The following is a 23,980-nucleotide window of genomic DNA, read 5'->3' as shown; positions in this document are numbered from 1 at the left end:
CCTTAGAGACTAACCGATTTATTTGAGCATAAGCTTTCGTGAGCTACAGCTCAGCTGTAGCTCACGAAAGCTTATGCTCAAATAAATCGGTTAGTCTCTAAGGTGCCACAAGTACTCCTTTTGATTTTTGTACAACTCTTATGGCAGATTGAAAATTCCGCAGCAGCTTAAGCTAAATTCTAAACTGAACATTGTGTGAATTAAATATGAAAAGGAATAATGCAAACCCGCAACATTATATTTTTCACTTCTCCCATAAGTTTTCAGTGAGTTGCAAGTTTCTTGATTGACAACTTGTAACTGAAGTGCGTTATTGGGAAGGAAAGTGGAAGTTTTGGTAGCTCAACAGAGGAGAGATCAGGCTTTTGACAAGAAATACCAGCTAAGAGAGTTTGAAATTGTGGTATAAACACATTCAGTAGAAATATCCAGCCAAACTATTAGCAATCAAATAGCTATCTTTAAATATCAACATTACCAATAGGTTTCAGAGTCATCACTACACAGATAAATGGGGCAGTTTATGCTTCTCTTACAGCTAGTGTTTCAGGCTATTTGCAGCCTGATTTTCACTGTTCACATGTGGACGTTCTTTTCATAGTCATAAAAGTTGCAATGGTCTTTTTTTATTTTTATTTTTAATGGAAAGCTTTGATTCTGGAGAATTATGCACCAAGAAGCGGTTCCTGCTGCTGTAGAATCACAGAATGTCTGCAGCCCTGGTTTTAGTTTTTCATTAGTAAGTTACAAAACTCAAGAAGATCTAATTCCATGCATTCTACCTGCCAACACATCATGCTAAGCTTCTCCAATAAATCTAGACATTTTGTCTCTCAATTTGCTTCTCCCTTCTCTGGCTAAGACCCTCTCCAAATCAAAAAAAGAAACCTTAACCCACACAACCTGCCTAGAATCCATTATTAAAAAGGTAAACAGATGTTTATTCAAAATAACATCATTGTTCGTAAAGTATATAGAAACTGTATCAGCAGAGAATGGATGTCATTTATTTATACCGCTTTAGCATGAACCATAAAGCATAACAATGAAAGGCATTCAAGCACAGCAAAACTTGTTAATGGATTTTGATAACAGCAGAAAGGCATCCACTGCATTCATTATTACTGTCGCAACATATTTCACAGTTAATACTAAGCAGATCAAGTTGAATACAATCATACTAAGCACCCCATTTTGACACATTATTTATCTAAGCATACAATTCCTCTGACACACTGTTTATGTTATATAAATGACCACTATGGCAAGAATTTGCAGGTTCACGGTAACAGAAACTATCTTGTTTTAATACAGCCATCTATTTTCAATGTTCCTTCACCCCCTTCATGTTTTGAAGTGGGCCCACATTTTCCAGTCTTCTGTAGAATATTTTTCAGAACATGCCATTAATATTAATAAGTAGTTCCATCACACCAAGGTAAGGCCTAAGTCAACAGAAACCACTGACAGTTACCATTATACTACAGCTTGTTTTTAAAATTTACCACCACTTAATCTAACCCTACCCCACATTAGAAAGACGAATCATTAGAAAGACCTGCTTGTTCTTGTCATAGAGACCCTGTCCCAATCTCGGATCTTGAATTTTAGTCTCATGCAATTACTAGCAAATTAATAGCGCGGCCCATTACTGTGTGCGCAAGAAATATTTAACTAACGTGCCAACATAACTTTATTCTCTTCAATTTAACCACTGATGAACCTTTTATGAACATAATTTTCTAGGACGTAACTGGTAATACAGGATAAACCCAGTACAAGGTTAATTAAAATACAGTACTATATATAGCTGTGTGCTTACCAGTTCTTTCATGCTAAAAAAAAAGTGAGAGCTCCTATTATTAATGGCTTTGTTAATCTGGCAAATTGGAGTGCACAGTAATGAGCTGAAGAAGCATCCAACAGACGATTTCACACAGAAAAATTAGTTTCCACAAATTATAATTTGCGTTGGTTAAGCATCAGACCCTGTTTATATTAACTGAAATGTTTATACAGAGTTGTGCATTCCTCTATTTAAAAGGCAATCCAGTACAAAACAGCTCACTGTTACAGGCTACCATGAGATTAGACACAAGAAAGCATTTTTCCTTCCCAAAAATGCAGAAGACGTACCACTTGGTTGTCATATAAAATCACCAGTTTGTTTGTAAGCTAAGAACCCTAATTCACTGGATGCAAAAAAAAGCAGCATTTACTATTTTTAAACACTCCTCATATAATCATTTAAACTTTTCCAGCCTTATCATCAAAGCTGTGAACCTTTTACACTAAAAAAGAATAAATTGCAAGGCAGAGTAGAAGCACAAATGTTCCTTTTAACCCAAGTTTTTTTTCTTTAGACACTTAAGGCTCTCCAAAACCCTCTAGAACAGTCATCAAATACGAAAACTGAACAAAAAAGAGCTTTAAAAAAAATCATCTACTGCCCATTCAATACTCCCTCCCCACTTATTTTCAAAACAGAAACTTAGAAATGTTTCAAAAATGCAAAAAAACCTCCAGCGAAAGGAAAAACAGTTTCCTTGTCATGGCCATTCCATAGGCTGTAAAAGCTGTGAAGCATTGTCACCAATCAGTGACTGGGTTAGGCCTGCACAGTGACAACACTAAACAGTAAAGGTACATGAATAAAATATTTAACAAACCATAAAGTACAGAACCCACTGCAAACATGACTCATTTGGACAGCAGGAATAAGGGGCTTGCATTTGAAGCTATCCAGGGGCTTTTCCTCAGTGTATTCCACCTCCCATGAGCTGCTAGGTCCCAATTACTGGACTATATCATGGGGAGCAGATTTAAAAATAAAAACCCAGACACACACAAATAAATTATGTATGCTCCTGAACCATCTGCTCCCAACACCTCCCCGCCCCCATCAAGGAAGCCTTATAATCAGTGGCCAGTGACATCAGTAGTTTCTACTAGGGCTTTTAAACCTAAGGGCATATCTACATACAAGTTGTATTGTTTTAACTATACTGGTATAACACTAGTGTGGATGCAGTTACATTGGAAGTGAGACTTTATATTGGTATAGCCATTTCCATACACAAAGTGAAAAAGAAACTCATATACGGTAAAGTTTTGTCTTTGTAACCACATCCACAATGAGAGAGTGGAGGAGGTTGAACTGGTATACAGTTATTGCATTTTATTAAAAAAGTAACCCCACTAACAGAAATAAATTATACTGGCCCAAAAACTGTGTTTAGACAAGGTCTAACTTTGAAATCAGTGTCTCCTGAATTCAGCTGGGCTGCTTTGCACCAGTCAGTCATTTAAGGCCCTATGGAAAACTCAAGAGTTTTCTTTTTATTTCAGAAGTGGTGAAACTGTTTATAACAATAAGTGTTCTAACCAAACTAGAAGGATTTTAAACTGGCTTTCAATGAGGTAAACATGTCCCTTTTTGAATACACATTATTTTATGGAAAAAGAGCAAGAGAAACAATATTGTTGAGATTTAGAAAAAGAAGTGGATAGGTCCATCAGTGGCTACTAGCCAAGATGGTCAGGGTTGCAAACCCATGCTTTGGGTGTCCCTAAGCCTCTGGCAGATGCTGGGACTGAACAATAGGAGATGGATCACTTGTTCTGTTCATTCCCTCCGAAGCATCTGGCATTGGCCACTGTCGGAAGGCAGAATAGTGGGCCCTTCTTATCTTATGTAAAAAAAGGGTAATAGTTCTTTCCATGTGAGAACAGAAAAGGTTCTCAGATGAGGAAAGGGATCACACATGCCTCTTCTGTCAACATAACCACCAGTATAGATCCAAATCTACATGGGGGTGTTGTGTCAGTCGGGGGCGTCTCTCTCCCAATGCCGGTCTATACACCAACCTCCCAACACACCATTATATACCACAAACTTGAGTACGCTTTCCAAACGGCGTTAGGGTTTCATTCTTGTTCTTTTTGACAGGTTTCAGAGTAACAGCCGTGTTAGTCTGTATTCGCAAAAAGAAAAGGAGTACTTGTGGCACCTTAGAGACTAACCAATTTATTTGAGCCTAAGCTTTCGTGAGCTACAGCTCACTTCATCGGAGTGAGCTGTAGCTCACGAAAGCTTAGGCTCAAATAAATTCGTTAGTCTCTAAGGTGCCACAAGTACTCCTTTTCTTTATTCTTGTTCTTGCACTTCATTCTTTAAAAAACAAGGATAAAATGGGGAAAACACAGCATATTTGACTGATCATATATCAAGCTATCACATGCTTCCAACATATAACAAGGAGGATTCCGAGGAAGGAAGGGATACCCAAGGTACAGAAAAAGCCCTGAGTACTTATGGTCACACAGCTACAGCCAAGTCTACACTAAGAGCACTTTGCCAGTATAGTGTACCAATATAGCTATATGACATACTATACCAGCAAAGCTCTCCTAGAGTGGACACAGCTTTTACTGGTAATTTGCCAGTTTAGCCTATTCCAGCCTTCCAACCCCCCTGAACAAAACAAGCTACACTGGTAAAAGCTTAGCTTTGCTAGTAAAACTGAACTGTAGCTAGGACAGCTATTCGGTCAGGGATCATACCTTGTCACACCTCCAACACACACAGCTACAGATTAGTACTATTTTGAATCGTTCAAAAGATTTCTTGTGTCTATCTGCCTCCCCCCACCACACACACCCACCCAAGTGAGCTGCCTTACAATACACAGTACAAATGAAGATATGCCTTTCAAGATCAAGTCTGTTATCCTGCTTCTCTGGCAGTGGCCAACACCTGATGCTTCAAAGGAAGACAAGTCTCACAATGCATGGCGCAATGGTGTACAGTATATGCTATTTTGGTTCATGTGTGTCACCTCTGCCATTTACTGACGAGCATGTCAGCAATTGTGTGCCATAAGCCCCAATACTGCCAAAGGTACAGGAGATTCTCCTTTAGCTAAAGTGATACCGACATGGGCTCTTGAAGCAGAAGGAGCCAAGTTCAACACCCATTTACAACTATGAAATCCTCAGTTGCCGTAAAACAACCATCCCAAGTACTTCTAGGTGAAGTAAAATGTCTTTCTGTCCATCTGATGTGGTGATGCATACATCACAACCATCCAAAATAAGCAGATTATTAAACAATTCCAATATTGGATGGGGGAATTCTTTCATGAACACTGAAGTGATCAAATGCCCTGAAGTAAGTTTATACCTATATATTCAGCAAGGAAAGAGATTTCAGATTCAAAATTCTTAAGAGATAAAAGAAAACCAACCAGCAAGTAAAGAGACTTTACAAAAATATGAACGTTAGCTTGACTGGATCCTGATAAAAAGATGAAGTTTTCACTGAAACTTTGAGCAAAGAAATTCTGGAATCTGAGTTTATCACCACCAGTGGAGACCAGGCAAACAGTTTCATATAAAGATGAAAAAGCAGGAACTGAAAGGAAACTTTGTGTACTTAGGCCAAAGTTAACTTTTCATAACACAATGGGTTTCTAAATCCAGACTGTCAAGTGCAGCATTCTTCTTGACGGACACTCAAAAAGACATGTGGATGACTATATAGGGCCCATATCTACCAAAACTTTATTCACCCCCAACAGCCAGACACACAACTTCTAAAGATGAATGTCTCTCCCACTGCCAAATACTTGACCTTCCTTCCGAATCAGAGCGGACACTGTCCACCAGCCACCTGTCTTAGTTGCTTCTGGCCTCAAAGACCTTAAACTGCCCCTGCGTGTGCACGAGAACAGAAGTTGATCTTGCCCCTCATACAGGAAACCAGATACTCATAATATCTAGAAATACTATCTAGTACCTCCAATGTGCATTTTCAAGAGCCATTTATCTTCCCTATATCACCATCACACATTACTGTGGAAGGCACTGAGCCTGAAGTAAAACAAATGCTTCCATGCCTTTTCTTCAGAGCTCTAACAAATTATGTTCTATAAATTGATGTTACAGTATTGCCATTGTATACGCACATAACTATGTGCAATTTTTTCTCCCAGTGACTTCCAAGTGCAAAACAGCATATGGTTATGTTTAGATATGTTCACTAAGGTGTCTATACAGATCTTCATCAAGCACCAGATGTCAATCAGTATATACATACCTACTACTAATAGGCAAGGATGACTCCACCAATATCTGTCCAAACAGCTGAGCAATAAAGATGGTTGCAATGTTTTCGGGAAGAAGAAAACATTAAAACTGCAAAAAAACATGCAAGGTGTCCCATCTCATGGCAGCTTTCAAAAACGATATATTCTAGATATTGTATCGTAGCTACGTTAACGATGGGTCAGGCTCCCAGCTCTTTAATTCTTTTGAGGTGTTCAATTACCAGGTAACTCCCCAAGATGCCATAGCCTTTTTAGTGCCCTTTTCCCACCAAGTATTCTTACTCAAATCTGAAATGCTTTAAACAAGACTGAACACTGCAAAAGCTTCAAAGAAGCAGCAGTCTGTTTTGATACCGGTCATTTTAAAGGAATCATCATACTGAGCAGCACAGACAACACTTGAAGCCCGCCTTGATGGCAGCTGTATCAAAGGTCTAAATTCATGGGCAATCATAAGTCACTATATAGCAGTCATAACAACAGCTTGTGGTGCTCTGCAAGTACTTTCAAGCTTTAACATTTGTAGCCTCTACCATCTTTTGAAACCCAAGACTTTTTTTTTTTTTTTTGAGGTTATGAGAGAGAGAGTGTCCACATTATGGATGACTGGCAGCCAATGTGTTATTTCTGAAAGATGGGGAAACAGCTGCACAATTTAAGAACAGTCGATATAGGGGTGTGAAGAAGCAGATGAGAGCAAGCAATCTCTTTAAGGGATGTGGAAGAGATGCCACATGGACTTTTACAGGAAACAATATTGTTCTGAAAACTGAAAATCTCTGGGCAAAGTGCTCCAATTATGATACACAGAAAAATGCTCAAAAGGATAAGGTATGGAGCATCTCAACTTGGGTACTGTTCTTACAGCTGTCTCCCTTTCTCTGTGCCCTCAATCCCAGCAATAAAAAAACCTACCCAGATTTGGTGAGTGTAATCCAACATATTTTTCTGGTGCTGGAGGTTGTTACAAAATACAGCAGTTCTTTATCCCTGAAATTGATATTTATAGATAAACATCCTAAACACAGAGGATATATACAGCATATATGGTGCCTGAGAAGACATGAGCACCTACTCATTCATGACTATGAAGATACAGTAGAAATTCCCAAGTGTACAGAGATTACCACAAAAAAGGGCAAAAAAAACCCACACACACACACACACACACACACACCACAGAAACATGACAGGAGAAAACTGAAGGCTTCCAAGAATAGCAACAGAAAGACCAAGGACCAGTTCCTCCTACGGCTGGCTTTACATCAGTTGTGATACAATCAAAGGAATACTAAGGCATGTAAACTATTGCTGGGCTTAATTTAGTCATTCTCCTGGATACCTTTTTCATGTTATGCTTCCTCAGTTACAAATAATTTGTTCTGTTATATTTGAGGTTAAAGTTTTGTGCAGATTTCTCAAGAGGCTAGGTGAGTTTAAATGGATTACAGATGATGTTGACTGTATGCAGTAAAAGAGAAGGGCACATGTTGACTTCTCAGCTGTCTTTACATGAACTATTATTCCTATTACTTCCCTCCCAGGGTTTTTTGTTTGTTCCAACTGTAAGGAACCTGGTGCATGAAGAATAAGCAGTTAAAAGCAAAAATACCATGATTAAACAAGCAATTAAATATCTGAGTACCTATTGTAAAATCACATTCAAGAGATGTACGTACACTCACACACACATAATGTCGACTGAGCTCTTCAAGAAAGACTAATGTTCACAACAAACAATTTGCCACACCATACTACTGCAAGGAAAACGAAAACAGAGAGATTCAATGGACTTTGGATCAACCCTAGGTGTCCACTGCAAGAGAACTCATGTTTGTACAAGCGGATTAAAGTGGGCAGAGGGGGATGCAAGAAGGGTTGTGACCCAACAGGAATGATAGTTTTTAGGGAACTTGTCAGACAGGTTGCTTCATTTTCTAGGAGCCTAAGCATACCAAAATAAGAGAGGCAGAATAAAGGCACAACCAAGATATAACGGAATTCAATCCTACCCACAGCGCGAGAGGGGAGAATAGAGCATAGGAAAAAGGTAAATGATAGGGATTGCACTCTGAGGCTTGTATGAGGTTTGAACAAAAACATTTCAGCAGTCACCAAGGGATAAGGCTCAATCAGATCACCAGAAATGGAGACCTCTGCAGGTAAGAGGGAAGTCCTGCATTCAGGCTGCTAAATTTTAAGCCTGGTGGCATTCTGTGCACTCACGCTGTGCAGAACCTGTTGACCTGGACTCCAGTACCGGTCTCCCTCTACCTCAAAGAGCTGGACTCCAGTACCGGTCTCCCTCTACCTCAAAGAGCTGAATGAAAGGAATATTGAATTAAAAAGCACAGAAAAGACATTGAAATGAAAACTACAAATCAAAGCAACACAAAACTTTACAGCAAAGCAGAAAAAATATCAGACAGGAAAAGGAACAGTATCAAAAAAAGATACATCAAAGAAATTAAGAAGGGACACTTTAATTTAAATGAAAGGGATGAGTACAACAAATACCTGTGGAAAAACAAATCCCAATGTGACAGGGAAAAAATGGTTGCAAAGAAATGGGGGGTGGGGGGAAGAGAGGGAATTAAAGAAATTAAAATGTAATATACAAGGAAAGAGGAGGGACTGAATCATGTAAGGGATTGGTAACTGACTACAAAACATTCATTTCTAAGATTGTGATTTTTAAAGGAACCTAAGGGACTTAGGCAACCATTTCCCATTATCTTTTAGTGGTATTTAAGTGCATAACTCCAAGGCTCCTTTGGAAAACTCAGCCTAAACTGCATATTCCTATATGGGCTAGATCAACAGTGACCATGATTGTACCATTTGATGACTGGCAGCCCATGTGAATGTAAGTTTGTGTGTGAGCTGGCAGACTAAGTCCTGGTCTACACTAGAAAATTGAGTTCGCTTAACTACTTTTCTCAGGGACGTGAAAAATCCACACCCTGAATGGCATAGTTAAACTGACCTAATCCCCAGTGTAGACAACGCTAGGGTGACCTAGCTACCACCTCTCGGGGAGGTAAATTACCTACGGCGACGGGAAAACCCCTCCCATCAGCATAGGTAATGTTCACACTGAAGTGCTCCAACTGTGCTGCTGTAGCATTTTTAGTGGAGACCATGCAACAAAAACACAACCTCCATCCACACAAGGAACCATCTTCAATGGATTTCAAATAGAATTAAGAAACAGTGCTTAAATTTACAGACAGGCACAGAGTGCACTTCCTGCATGCCAAGTATATGCCTCTTCTACCCAAACCCCACCTCCAGAACCCTGTAAAATTGCAGGCTTCTTCCAATTCCCACGGGACTACACAGTGCATTAAGGAATCATATTTTAAAGTCTTAAATTTAGTTCCTACTAAACCAGTTTCTAACATAGTCTGGCCAGAATGTAAGAAGAAGAAGAAGAAGAACAAGAACAAGAACTGTCTAAAAAACAAGCAAGTGCACATAATGCACATAAACAAGCAAATTCCACATGCCTTTTCTAAGCTCCCTGATTATGTACAATTCCATCTCTCTCTACATAAGAACAGTCATAGTGGGTCAAACCAGAGGTCCATCTAGCCCAGTATCCTGTCTTCCATCAGTGGCCCATGACAGGTGCTTCAGAGGGAATGAACAGAACAGGTAATCACCAAGTGATCATTCCCAGCTTCTGGCAAATAGAGGCTAGGGATACCGTCCATGCCCATCCAGGATAATAATCTTAATCCTGTTGAGGAAAACGGAAAGGAGCATAAACTCTGGAAAATGAAGTGTAAAAATATATAATGATATAAAATATATTATAATCTAACTTAGAATCCGCATTCAACATTTACATCTTCAAGTAGACAAGGCTGAAAGCCAAAAACACGATCCCATTAACATTAACACGACCAGGGTTTGGCATTAAAGATAAAGGATTTATTTGAAATATTAATTTTGTGACTAAAGAAAACAAAGTAAGGAATCTGCATGATAGCCATTTTCCACAGAACAATTTTAATCACAGAAAGTGTAGTATATAACGAAAGGAAGTTTAAATGTATAAATACGTCCAACTGGGAGCCCAACTGATATAGATTCTGGTATGGCAAATCCAACAGGAACATATTTGAAATTAAACAAAAGCAGACAAATCAGAAATAAAAAGGTTAAAGTAATTCACAAAAAGGGTACAGGTAAACTCAACAGGAAAGCAAACTCAGTTAAAAAAAATCTCAGAAATTCATAGAAGAGGTACTAGAAGTTCAGAAATAAAGTTTAGGAGACTTCTGCAAGTTTAATTATAGAAGTGGAGAAAGATACAAGTTCCTGGGATGGTATTTCCTCCACACGCAATTGAAAAAAGATTGCTGCAGTTCTACACAATTCAAAGATCCAGGTGCTTTCCAAAACTGCCATTTTGAAAGGGTTGTATGCGGTGCTAACTACTTATGCTAAACTATCTGTTCAATCCTGTATTTAGCTTTGCCTTTCCCAGACCCGAGGAAGAGCTTTGTGTAGCTCAAAAGCTTCTCTCCTGTATCAACAGAAGTTGGTTCAATAAAAAGTATTACCTCACCCATTTGGTCTCTCTAATTTCCAAAGGGCTCACAGCTAGTTTGGTATAACCACATAACACTGTACTAGTTTTTTATGTCATAAGATCTAAAACAATGAATAACTTACATGACCTTCAAGAAACATGGCAAAATACTGTATCATCAAGATTACAGTTCAAAGTCAACGGGCGGGGGGGGGAAGAGAAACACTAGTCTTGCTAGATAAAAACATGGCATTTATTATTATTAAAGACGCCTCATTCTTGGACAGTAGCAGACACCACAAGTCTCATGCAAGTGATGAGTTTTCAGGCATGTGACATCCTAAAATTATGTATTCCAGGTCATCTTTTCTTAATCTAGACGAGCCAGTGGATTTTCAAAGAAGATAAAATGAATTAAGAATAAGGTGAAGCTTTTTATCTGGTAATACCTTCACTAATTAGGCTGTGGTGTGTATTCACCATAAAAGTGTGTGAATAACGCTACACTAAATTCTGCAGTTCACTTTTAAAATGATAGCACAATAAGATATATGCAATCTTGATAGAAAGGGGAGGATAGCTGCTACAAGGTGTATAAATATAAAACAAAGTGGGCATGAACTTAAGCAAAAAAAAAAAAAGATTACTCGGGAGAACATAGGTGGAATTTAATTGGAGAGAGATTAGTTAACATTTGGAGAAAAAGCTGCCAAGGAGCAGAAGGAATAATTAGTATGTATGAAGAAAAGTTGACAATTAAAAGGTAAAAATATGATGGAGAACAAAAGCTAGCTGAAGCGGGGAAAGACCTCCTTTGATCCTAAAGTTTTCTGCACTCCAAATGGTGTAATACCTTTTTGTAGTTAGAGAGAGCGTCCCCCTCCAGCTTTATTTGTTTGATGTGGAATTCTATACCCTGGCCCTAAAGCAAACATGCTGTGGGGCTCACATACCAAATGTTCTTTATGAATTAGAAGCAAATCTGCAGACTCTGTCATGTTCAGCCACCATGAATTTTTACTGGGAGTAATTCCTTGGAGAAATACAGCCCTTAAAGCACTTGAAGTCTCTGAAGCACCGTCACTTTCCTCTTTTAGAGTTAAACCGTTTTTCATATTAACATGCGTGAATGGATAAACACTCCTATATCAGGGAAAAGGGAGACAAGACATTCTGGCATCAGTACCATGTATCCTGGACCCTTGTAGGTCCCAGTGTTACCAGGCTGAATCACATATGTCCTTTAAAAAAAAAATAATCCTTAAACACTCATATAAATGTTTTATATCTTTAATATTCTGTACAATAATGATCAAGCCCCTGCTTCACCCTCACTTTAATACTGATTAGTACCAGCCCTATTTTAAAGATGTGGATACTGGGGAACAGATTTGCTGTGCCTTGCCCAAGTTTAGAAAGCAAGATAGTGAAAGAATAGGGCTCTATACTCAAGTCCTGGCTCCCAGTACTGTGCTCAGTCCACTAAGCCATGCTGCTTTGACCCTGATGCAACAAAGCATTTAAGTACTACACAATGGGACTACCCATATGCTTGAAGTTAAGGACATGCATAAGTGTTTTACTAGACTATATGCCTTGTCTAAGTTGGTATATTTCTTACCATCGCCCCACCATTGCATTACCACAGGACCAGCTCTGCTAATGGTAGCCATACTGGAAGCACTAATGCTGTCAACAGACAGCACCCTTTCATCAGACACACACACTAGAGTAGATGGACTGACTGTTTTAACCACCATGTTGTCTAAAGCAGCAGCTCAGAGCAGGTCTAGACAACATGGCGGTTAAAACATTAGGAGTCTGGCTACTCTAATGCTCCCACAAGTAAAAGTGTAACGATGGAAGGTTTTTGGTGGGTTTTTGGGGTTTTTTTTAAGATACTAGGGCAGACAAAACTATAGAATGTGTTGACCTATATCCTTCATTTATGGTTTCAAACAAGGCAGAGATATACAGATGTATGTGAGTTCTGACTAATGGGGAAGGCAGATTCTGATTCTACGACCAGGGCATACAAGTAACACCTACAAGGCTCTTGTGAAACCCCAGTTAACTCAATGGGGCGCCACGCAGCAGTTCACCAACACAAGTCTGACTATAGGCTTAATATTTAATGTCTGCATAAGCAAGATATATCACTTTCGATGGCAAGACTACAAGGTGCTTTGGGATCAAATTCAAAATTAAGACATTTAATCAACATTCAACTTATCTGAACAATTTAACCTTGATTCTTACCTCCTTATACGTAAATCAAGTTTGATACAGAGAAAGGAAAATAATGCCTTGAAGACAGGCCAAACTATTTGAGGGAACAATGTCAATTAATTTTAATCATTTCTGTCTGAAGGCTTTTGCTTACTTTTTTACAGGGAACACTTAGCAGCAATATACAAGTAAGTAACAAGAGGTAGAACTTTTCAGTTTGTTTACTTTCTGCACTTGACAGCACTTTGTATATAGTCAGTTTCATGGCTCCCACAGTAAAGTCAGTGAGGCCCTGAACGTAAAACGAGACCCTCATTGCCACATGAATGCCACCTGACATTAAACTGGGGGTCCATACAGCTGCCAGGAGCCACCCACTTGGATCTAACTGCAGGATCAGAGCCTTAGGCCATGTCTACACTACAAAGTTAAGTCAACTTCATGTAAGTCGACATTAAGCCTGTGATATAAGCAAGTCGATCTTGCATGTCCACACTATGCTCATTGTATAGGAGTGCATCCTCACTAGCAGGGCTTGCATCGATGCATGGAGCACTGCACTGTGGGTAGTTATCCCACAGCACACACAGCCTAGTGGAATGTTGGGTTGGGCTTGCAATGCCTTATGGGAACATGGTATTAGCCTCCCATAATGCACTTACCTCCCTCCCTCCCTGAAGTCAACAGCCAACAAACGAAGCCTTTTTCGCAAGCCTGGGTTGCCCACGCGGCACAACCATGGACCCCGCTCAGTTGTATAAGTGGTGATAGCTCTGTGGAAGCTTGCAATGCCAGACTGCTACCGGTCAGTGGAGTATCAATTTGGAGTGGGTAAATCTACCATGGGATTTGTTGTGATCCAAGTTTGCAGTGCCACCAACAGACTTCTGCTAAGAAAGGTAGTGACTTTAGGCAATGTGCAGGACATAGTGGATGGTTTTGTGGCGATGGGGTTCCCTAACTATGGTGGGGTGATAGATGGAATGCATATCCCTATCTTGGCACCAGATAACCTTGCCAAAGAGTACATAAACTGAAAGAGATACTTCTCAATGGTGTTGCAAGCACTGGTGGATCATGAAGACTGTTTCACCGACATCAACATGGGATAGTCAGGAAAGGTGCATGACGCACACATCTTTAGGAACACAGGTCTGCTCAGAAAGCTGCAAGCAGGGATTTTCTTTCCAGACTGCAAAATAAGCATTGCTGATGTTGACATGCCAATCACGATCCTGGGAGACCCAGCCTACCCTTTGCTCCCAGTACTCATGAAGCCGTACACAGGCAGCCTAGACAGCAGTAAGGACCAGTTCAACTATAGGCTGCACAAGTGCAGAATGGTGGTGGAATGTGCCTTTTTATGTTTAAAAGGTCGCTGGTGTTGTTTGCTTACTAGGTTAGATCTTACGCTATATCTATACTACGCACCTTTTATCATGCCACTAAAAGATGTGCAGTGTAGCCGCTGTCAGTTGGCAGGAGAGAGCTCTCCCACAGACAAAAAACTTCCACCCCCAACAAGCAGCAGTAGCTTTGTCCGCAGAAGAGCTTTCCTGCCAACAAAGCACTGTTCACACTGGTGCTTTTCGTCAGCAAAATTTTTGTCATTGGGGGGTGGTGTTTTTTTTCACACCTCTGAATGACTTTGTCGTTCAGTTTACATTGTAGACAAAGCCTCAGTGAAAGCAATATTCCTATTGTTATTGCTGCCTGCTGTGTGCTCCATAATATCTGTGAAACAAAGGGAGAAAAGTTTCCGCCAGGGTGGGTGGTTAAGGCGGATCGCCTGTCAGCCAATTTTGACGAGCCAGACACCAGGCCAAGAAGAAGAGCACATCAAGGGGCTCTGCATTTCTGTGAGGCTTTGAAAACCAGTTTCAGCACTGAGCCAGATTAATGCGACACTTATCTGTGTTGTTCCTTACCAAACTGTCCCTCCGTTGCATTTTCTCCCCCATAAACTCCACCTCCAACAACCACAGTGAATGAATGGTGAATGAATAAAGAGTCTTTTCTCCACAATCAGTTAAGTTTTATTATGCACACAAACACAGAGAGACAGCAAAGAAAAATAAGATAACCTGGGGCAAAAGGGCTGATAACACTGTCGGGGCAGAAACAAGGAAAGCTTGCTTAGAGCTGCATTGCAACAACAATCAAAGTTGTGGGAATGGGCGCCTTCTGGTCCTTGTACCCTCCCCTGGTGTTGAGGGCAAAGGGATACCAAACTCCCATCCACCCCACCTCATACGATGTTTGAGGGAGGAGGATGTAGAACTGGGCAATGATGGCAGCAGGTTCAGCATAGGCTGCAGAGGGACTCCAGCATCCAACAGCCTTTCTTGAACCTCAACATGTCTGACTGCTCATTCATAATCCGCAGCATCTCTTCCTGCGTGGCACACTCTTGTTCTCTGCATGCTCTCCTAACCTCCATGTCCAAGTTCTCGGACAGTGTAATCCTCCATGGTCTAAGCTCAGTCTTGTCACTCTCGGAGATGTGCATTAACTCATTTAATGTGTCCTCCCGAGTCTTCTTTTTCCACCTTCTAATCTGGAAAAGTCTCCGTCCCGGTGTGAAGGATGCGCCGATGGACAAGGTTTCAGCTGCAAGGAATGCAAAGCACAAGGGTAGCATTGACAGTGGTTTCTGGCGCAAGGTTTTTTTGTTTAATAAAAAACATCCCTTAATACTCTTCACTGCAAGCCACAACGTAATCACAACCACTGGCTATTGCAAGAGTCAGTTTGCTGCTCCAGCCGTGGTGAGTACAGCCATGAGGCATGGGCGAGAGGCCTTGTGCTGCTGCTTTTTTCAAGACATCCTTGGGACCACAGGTTGGAACTTAAGAAAAGGCCCCTTTTCCCTAGCAACCTGGATAGTGCTGGAGGACAGGAACCAGTGTAAAGCCTCTCAAAAGGTTTGTTTTTTACAAAAGCAGCACCGGGTTGGGGGGAGGGGAGACAAACAGGAAGTCGCCACACACCCCACTTTTTTCCCCAGTGCTGCCTGCAATACACAGTGATCCCTTCCAACTACAACCACAGCAATTTGGGAAAGCGTGGTTGTGTGACCAAGATTTCACCAAACAGGGGACGGATTAGTTGTTGAGTTGTTTGTGGTTTAAGGGCTTGCATTCAAAACTTCCCCCATTTCCCCTACGTGACATAACTCTCCTTAGGGTAACAGAGAGGGTAACAGAGGTGGCAAGGGAGATGCTGCAAGCGTCTGGGTACAGATCTGGTCCTTGTGCTGCAATGATGCCAGCAGAGTTAATACTGGAGTGGCACAAGGAAGTGTCCACCCTGGTGGATGAAATAAGGCAGCCCTTCCCAGAAACCTTCTGCAAAGGATTGCAGAGTACCTCCATGAAAGCTTCCTCAATTTCTCCATGGAAGATTCCCGGGCCATACCCATGCACATAAACAATCTTTTTCGGAGAGCACCCTCTGCACAGCTGGAGTGGCCACCAACACCTACTTTTCTGTTCAGATTAAACATAAAAAAATAATAGCATGTAACCCTGACAGTTTGATTGGAAGTATGTACTCACTAGGGGTGCCTTCTCCGGTGTCACGCTCCACTGCCAACTGGTCCTGTGAAGGGATGTGCTCCAGGGTTAAAAACAATTCTTGGCCATCAGGGAGAATGGACCCTCTATTTGCCTACCTCACAGTCTTCTCCACCTCCTCTTCCTCGTCAACAGTGTCCTCCTTGTTGTTGCTCGAGGTCACCCGGGGCTCCTGGGAGGTCTCCAGGGAGCCTTTCAGGGTAGCGGTGGGGTCACCGCTGAGAATCGCATGCAGCTCCTCATAAAAGCGGCATGTCTGTGGGGCAGAACCAGAACGACTGTTTGCCTCCCTTGTCTTCTGGTACACTTGCTGAAGCTCCTTTATTTTCACAAGGCACTGCTGCCCGTCCCTCGTGTACCCCTTCTCCCTCATGCCCCATGCAATCTTGGCAAAGATATCAGTGTTTCTTCTGCAGGATTGGAACTCAGCCTACACAGACTCTTCTCCCCGCACACCACCTCCTGTATATTCCATGCTGGAGCACGTTTGCAGCCTTGAGTCTCCATAATCAGCTGTGTTGGCGAGCTCTCCATGCTGATCAAACAGGAAATGAAAATTCAGAAGTTCCCAGGGGAGCGGCTGTTTCCTGGGTACCTGGCTGACGTGCAGTGGAGTTGAAAATGCTCTCCTGAGCAGTCACAGTGGAGCATCGTGGGACACCTCGGGGAGGCCAATTCATGACAACGCAGTGTCTATGCTATCCCCATGTCGACCCGTGGATGTCAAATCAAGTGCTATGCCTCTCACAGAGGTGGATTACAGAAGTCGACTTTACAGGCCACTTAGGTCAGCAGAAGGGACTCGGTAGCGTAGACACATATATTATTAGATCGATTTAACACAGTTTATGTCCACCTAAGTTTGTAGCGTAAACCAGGCCTTAGTTAAGCAGTTTCTCTTGTTCACTGGGTAAAAACACACCCAACAGGGGAAAGAAAAAACATGTTTATAAAAAAAATAAATAGGAAACTATGACTGTCAAAAACAATTGGTAGCAAACTCAGGGTCAGGTGTAATACCTGAAATTCCTTTCAACTGCACTGTTTTTAAACTGACTGGATTTCAAGTTGACAGTATTCATTTAATACAGCCTGAGGAACTAAGCACTTTGAATATTCAGCAGGAGTTGTATACTCTATAATAGGCCAAAATTTGATTTGTGACATTCTAATCTCAATACCATTGTGATAAATAGGACAACAGAACCTCTGGACATTTTGTATGCCGATGTACTGTTAACAAAAAATAAAATTAAAATATAAAGTGAGGTTCATACCCAGGTTACTTCCGTGCTTTTTCACTATAAAATCTGAGATTTTTTTTCCCCCGCTTACTTCAAGCTTTAAGTCAACAGGCATAGAAAACTGACCATTTAGTAGGATACCTGCTGCTCCCATTAAATTTCTACTAATTAATTATTTTTAGATTACCCACATCCAAAAGTGATTTTAAAGCAATCTTGATAGACGTGCTTACCAAATGCAGGCAGCACTCACGTTACACTACATTTTAAGAGTTTCACTTTCAAGAGAAGTATAACAACAGCATGCTGAAAGATCGACAAAGCCACCTACAGTTCCTATATGGCACATTTCAAGCAGACATTTCAAAGAGTTTCATAAAGGAGGGCATTGTTATCCCCATTTCAAACAGAGGAAAAACTGATGCAAGTCACCACCTAAGCTAAGGCTATAGCTTTACTTTTCTCGTGGTCAACCTACTACTCTGTGTATTCAATTAACTAACTAGTTATATTTAGACATTCAGTTGAAATGGGATCTTTCAACTAATATTTTAGCTTGTCTTTTACTCAGTTGTCTGCAATCCCTTCAATATGTTTCTAATGCAGAAGAAATTGTCCCAGTACTCTTGTGTTTTCTCCCTTGCTTATACATCAGCCTCTTTGAAGGGAACAGTTGGACATAACTACCAGCTTTATAAAAGCTTGCTTAAAATGCTGCTGGCAAACCAACATAAGAAGCACAATTCTTCATTGTGGTTCCTGCTCCACACATCTTCCCCTCCAAAAAGTGCCTTATTTTATTTCCTACCAACGTATTAGCAACATCCTCATATTCATCTTCCCCAAAACCTCCTAACCAAAACTACTCCTCAACGGTTATTAGTGATGCCATCCTGGCAGCTAGTTTCCAATTATTCCATTGGACAGACATCATTATTGGACTGTAAACCTCATTTCAAGCTGAACTTAACAAACAAAACAAATATCAAACAAGTAGTATTTGATGTGAACAACAGGATTTTGTTCTGTTTTTTCTTCCAACACTTAAGAATCCTATGATGTTGGGAAGTAGCATTATTTCCATCGTATTTTCCCCTCTTTAAAGAAAGCCTACTTTATTTTGTTATTTTAAAAGGGATACTTATCAAGCAGTTTAAACTCAACGTTTAGATTTAAGACTATGTACAAAATCAAGTACGAACAGAAGCAGTCATTTGTTGTCCTTTAAATATTTTAAGGACATCATTTGTTTGGACTTAAACATTTCCCTCTGCAACCCAGACAACTGCTCCATGCTTGTACAGCTGAATCAGAAAGCAAAAATTAGAAATTTTTAAGAAGTTAGTCAGTCTATTGTCCAAACTAAGAAAAATGCACCAAATGAATAGCATAACAGATGAAAAACAATTAATAGGTTTTAAGGCTATCCAAACTAACCTCCTGCATAAGAGAGGCCATGGGACTACCTTGAATAAATTATTGCTTCCAGTCCAACAGTTGTGCTTGAGCTAGAGCATATCTTTCAGAAAGACATCCAAACTAGATTTAAAGTTTCCAGTAATGGACAATCTGCCACAATCCTTGATAAGCTGCTCCAATGGTTAATTACGCTCAAGGACTAACATTTTACTCATTTTACATATACTTACTTTAAAAAAATATTTTGGTTTTAATAATCTACTGTACTATTAGAAGCACATAAGGAGAATTGGGTTTCAATTTAAAATTATCGTGACAAGATAATAATGAACAGGTTTCATACTGTAATACAAGAGAGAAGTTAATATACAGAAATCAAATCAAGAGTTTGGTTGATTTAAAATCAGGGGATCTTATAATGATTAAGACCCCGCACATCCAGTGGAGATTTGTGTAGATGCAGGTGTCTTCCCACTTAGCTGTCATTGCAGGATCTAAGCCTACCCACCAAGTACTTTTTCTCTGTTGTAAATCTGATGGTTGAAAGTTTGTTGTTTTTTTCGTTTTTTTTTTTTTTTTTGAGTACTGTATTTACATGCTAACATCACAGATAAAATTTAAGTGTGTGTTACCGAAGCTCAGCGTCCTTTAAAGATAAAGTCTATGAATTCAAAGCCACCCCTAGGCAAACTTATCTTATCAGCTGAGCTGTTAATAGGTTAACACAGGTTCTGCTGTGCCATTAGGCAGCCAATAAGGCAATCTTGCAAAATTCTACTTGCCCAATTGCCCAAGGCAAGTATTTATTTATTAAATTATTCAAGTTACCTCTCAATCTGCACACCCCCCTTTATCACAAGGACGGACAAATGCATTTTGGGCCCAGGATGCGAAGTTTACACACACTGATGATTAATACAACTATTAATACTACAGCTAATGCTGACGAGCAAGGAACATGGCATTTACAGTTATTGAGCAGAACTGAAATCAGGAAAAATCATTATGAATCACGTTTTATCCCGTAATGCAGCATTTAGAAAACCTTCCCCCTCCCCCCATCCTTTGCTCCAGAAAAGGACCAAACAGCCCCCATCCTGCAATCAGATCTGTGGGGACACATTTCTGCACCTGTGCAGAACCCCAGTGAAGCCAGCGGAACTCCGCTTCAGCGCAAAGGGGTCGAGATGAATAAATCCAATGACAGGATTGGTGCCTAAGGCAGGTTTGCCTCTCCTAGCTGCAGTAACCATTTCAGCTTACAGAATAGTAATGCTTCACACTTGTATCTTTCAGCCAGGGATCTCAAAGGCCTTGTGTGCGTTAAGAAGGTCAGAGAAGTCTCCCTCTATTACTCTAACACCAGCAAAGCTCCATATAGAAAGTGCTGAAGCATTAGAAAGCCATTGGCAGTTTTTCTATTATGTCATGTAGACGTGCTTTGAGCTGAGTTAGATGAGGCAACAATAAATGTCCCTGTGGCTGGTCTACACTAGTGTTCCCCCTGTTGTTACGGACACTGGAGTTGCACTTGTGATAAAACAACATGGGAAATGTCCCTGAAAATTCTCCGTCCAGATGCAGCCACCATATTTTACAAAGCTGAGAAAACAGGCACTGAGGGGGAAAGTGATTTGGCCAAGGTTACACACAGCAGGTCAGTGCCAAAGTCAGAAACATTATGTGGGAGTCTTGACTCTAGTTCCCTGCTCTAACCATGACACTATTTACCCTTGTACTCCGTAACGTATGACAGGAGTGCCTGCATACCCTCAAATGTCTTCTCACAGGATCCAATATATTGTGATCACTCCTTCCCTTCCAACTTCTGCACACCACAAAGCCATCAGACATTGGAAAGCACTGGTGAGTCATTTGAGGATTTACCACCCCCAATCTGAAGTTGGTAAGTGGCAAACCCTGCCCTACTTTGGCAGCCTCAGACCACACCTGTAACTAATCCATTTACAAATGCCATTGTAAAATAAAAAGACATTCAACAAGCTACACAAATCCAGTTTAGAACAGAGAGAGGAAATATAATGTACAACATTTGTCAGCCCGTAGATCACCTTTAAATATCATCATAGTATCCTCACTCGCTTCTATCCCCTTCACTGTATTAACCTTAAACATGGTCTTTAACACCAAAATATTCTCACTCAATAGCAATCTCTTCTACTCTCTCCACCCCCACCCCCCCACAAAAGAAAAATCTTAAATCACAAATAAAACAAATCCAGAGGGAAAAAAGCATCTTGCCGTGGAAAATTTTTCTAAGGTAGAAGGGAGGGAGAAGAGGGTGAAAGGAAGTAGGCTGGGAATGTACATAGGCTGGGAATGTAAAGTGCACTATCCCATCTTTACACAGTCACGAACAAACAAAAAAAGAAACAGCAGCAGAAGCCAGCCCTGGGAAGGGGAGGAGGGAAGAAGAGGCTGAACGTTTTGATGTCCTTTAGTTTCCGATTTACTCTTTCGCCTTTGCAAGGTTACAGAAAGGCCATCCAGGAGGTGGGGGGGGAGGAACAGGGTAGAAAATGCTGTCCTGATCCTCCATTGCTCAAAAGAAAAGAAGGAAACAAGAGGCTGTGTTTGTGTGCAAGTATAGTCCCAAATATGGGAGAGTGTATGAGAAAGAACAATGAGCTCCCAGGCTGGGCATTGTGTGTGTGTCTCTACCTCCCTTTCTTCCCTCCAGTCCTCACCAACTAACAACAACAGATCTGCAAAGCTGCTACCCACCCAAGCCTGGCCATGAAAATCAATCCCAGTTTGTAATTTACAGGGCAAACACAGGGAGCAAAGCCAAGGCATGCAATATTTACCCACTGATGTTTTTATTTATTTTTTACACAAATCCATTTTCCCTTCTCCTCTTCCCTACCACCCTGGGTTGCCTGCCTCTGAAAGGAAGTTGTGTACACAAAACATAAAAACGTTTCTTGCAACATTAAAACTGAGAAAGCTCCAGCATATTACACATTAAACTGAACATGTAGCATGTCTGAGAGACGTGTAACATGTCTGTATTTTACAACCTACCACATTTTCCCTCTGAGTAAATATATTTCCTTTATAAAATTTAAAAAAAATCTATTATTTGAATCTGCCATTTCATGTTTCTTTCAAAACAAAGTGTTCCTAGTCAAATGTAACACTACTATCAAAGAACCAGATTCTGATCTCATTTACACTGATGTAAACCCAAAATAATTTCACTGTGGCAAATCTGAACTCAGAAGGTAGTCCAATGAGTACATAAAATCTTGTGAGCCTCTAATTTCTAAGAACTGTATGGTTTCCAAGAAAAGAGTCAGTGTAAGAAGTCAGTTAATCAAAAATAACTGCAACCAGTGTACAAAAATAAATCTGAGGAAAGAGACACTTCAACAATGAATCACATTGTTTTCTTCCCAGCAACTTCTTGAACAGCCAGTCCCAGAAATGAAACCTGTAATGCTGTCTACCTCCCACACTGCTTTTCTGTTTAGGTTTGTGTCTCTCTCTTTCTAAAGAGAAAAAAAAAATACTTCCCACACAACTAAAAATGTTACAACTAAACCCATTTGCATCCGCATCAAAATTTTGATCTTGCAATTTGTTATAGTCCCCAAAGACACATGAAAAGCAAAGAGACTATTTATAAAAATGAGTTTTGTTTTGTTTTTTTAAACACTTCCAACTTCCCCACACCTGGAAGGTTCCCTCCTCCAACAACCCTCCTCAGACTAATGGAGCCAAGACATTTAGTGGCAACAAATATAACTCAGACAGACTCTCCTCAAACAAGAGCTGCGAGGAGGAAGTAATCTAGCCAGACACTTTACCTTTCTATGCTACATTCAGGTTAAATAGAACCCTCTCTCTCCCCACACTCCCAGCCAAACCTCTGACATGCTTTCAAGATGTTCACAGGTTGAAGCATCCTTTTTTCCCCTTCTCTAGCTCATACAGCCCCAGCAACTAGCAGCAAAAACAACAATCCAGCCAGGCACTGATCGAGCAGGAGGAGGGAGAAAGGAACCAGGCAAGTTGGACACTTTACCTTCCCTTAAATTGCAGGCACACAAACTCCCCTGCTTCTCCTCCTACCACCCCACTCCTGCAAGAGGTTCACAGTGGCCTCCTACATCAAGCCCCCAATCCCGCTTCACGCAACAATCACCAAATCTCACAAATTCACCCAAACGCTCCAGGAGAGAAAGAAGAAGCAGACAAATTAGAGAGGCCTCACCTGACCCCTTAATTACATGCAGATAAATAAACAAAAAAAAAACAAAACGAAACGAAACCCTGGATCCCCCCCCTACACAGGGATACAAACAACCTCACAAATACACCCGGTCTATTCAAAAGAAGCCGCCTTCTCCATCAACCCCACACACCCACACACACACACACACACCCCCCAGTCTCTGCCCCACTTATTAGCCCCCCCAACACCCAACTCACCCAGCAAGAAGGGCGGGGGGGGGAGCAGCAGCAGGCAAGTTAGAGACTTACCTTTCCCCTGGGGCGCTACACCATCAGCGGGTGTTTCTGGGCTGCCAGGCAGGCTCTGGGCAGAAGTGGGGGAATGAGGAAGGAGAGGAGGCGGGATGGGGGGGCTGCGGAGCCGGGGCTCAGCGCGGGCACGGCGGGGGGAGACAGAAAGCGGCCGCGGGGGGGCGCGGGTCCTTCAGCAGCAGGAGCCCAGGGGCATGGCCGCGGAGGGCTGGGCGGACAATGGGCGGCGGCGGCAGGAGGCGGCGACTGAAGGGCCCCAGCCAGCGGGGTGGGTGCGCGGGGGGAGGCTCCGCGAGCGTCTGGGGGGGGTGGTGGAGGAGGGGGGGGCAGCCGGGCTCTGCCTCCTCCTTCCTGCTC

At 41.3% G+C, this 23,980-nt stretch overlaps 1 protein-coding gene across 1 annotated transcript in view; it reads right to left on the bottom strand.

The window, feature by feature from the left end:
- The window catches only part of RERE (arginine-glutamic acid dipeptide repeats), a 412,980-nt gene extending 389,261 nt beyond the window's left edge, over positions 1–23,719 (bottom strand). Inside the window, exon 1 of the mRNA XM_074975155.1 lies at positions 23,621–23,719. The gene's annotated coding sequence lies outside the window, so the exon portion shown is untranslated. The remainder of the gene's footprint in view (positions 1–23,620) is intronic.
- Positions 23,720–23,980: the final 261 nt, after the last annotated feature.

The sequence above is a fragment of the Natator depressus genome, chromosome 18, assembly GCF_965152275.1.
Source record: "Natator depressus isolate rNatDep1 chromosome 18, rNatDep2.hap1, whole genome shotgun sequence".
Classification (NCBI taxonomy): Eukaryota; Metazoa; Chordata; order Testudines; family Cheloniidae; genus Natator; species Natator depressus.
Note: the sequence above shows the minus strand (reverse complement) of the source record. Positions and strands in the feature narration are given on the sequence as shown.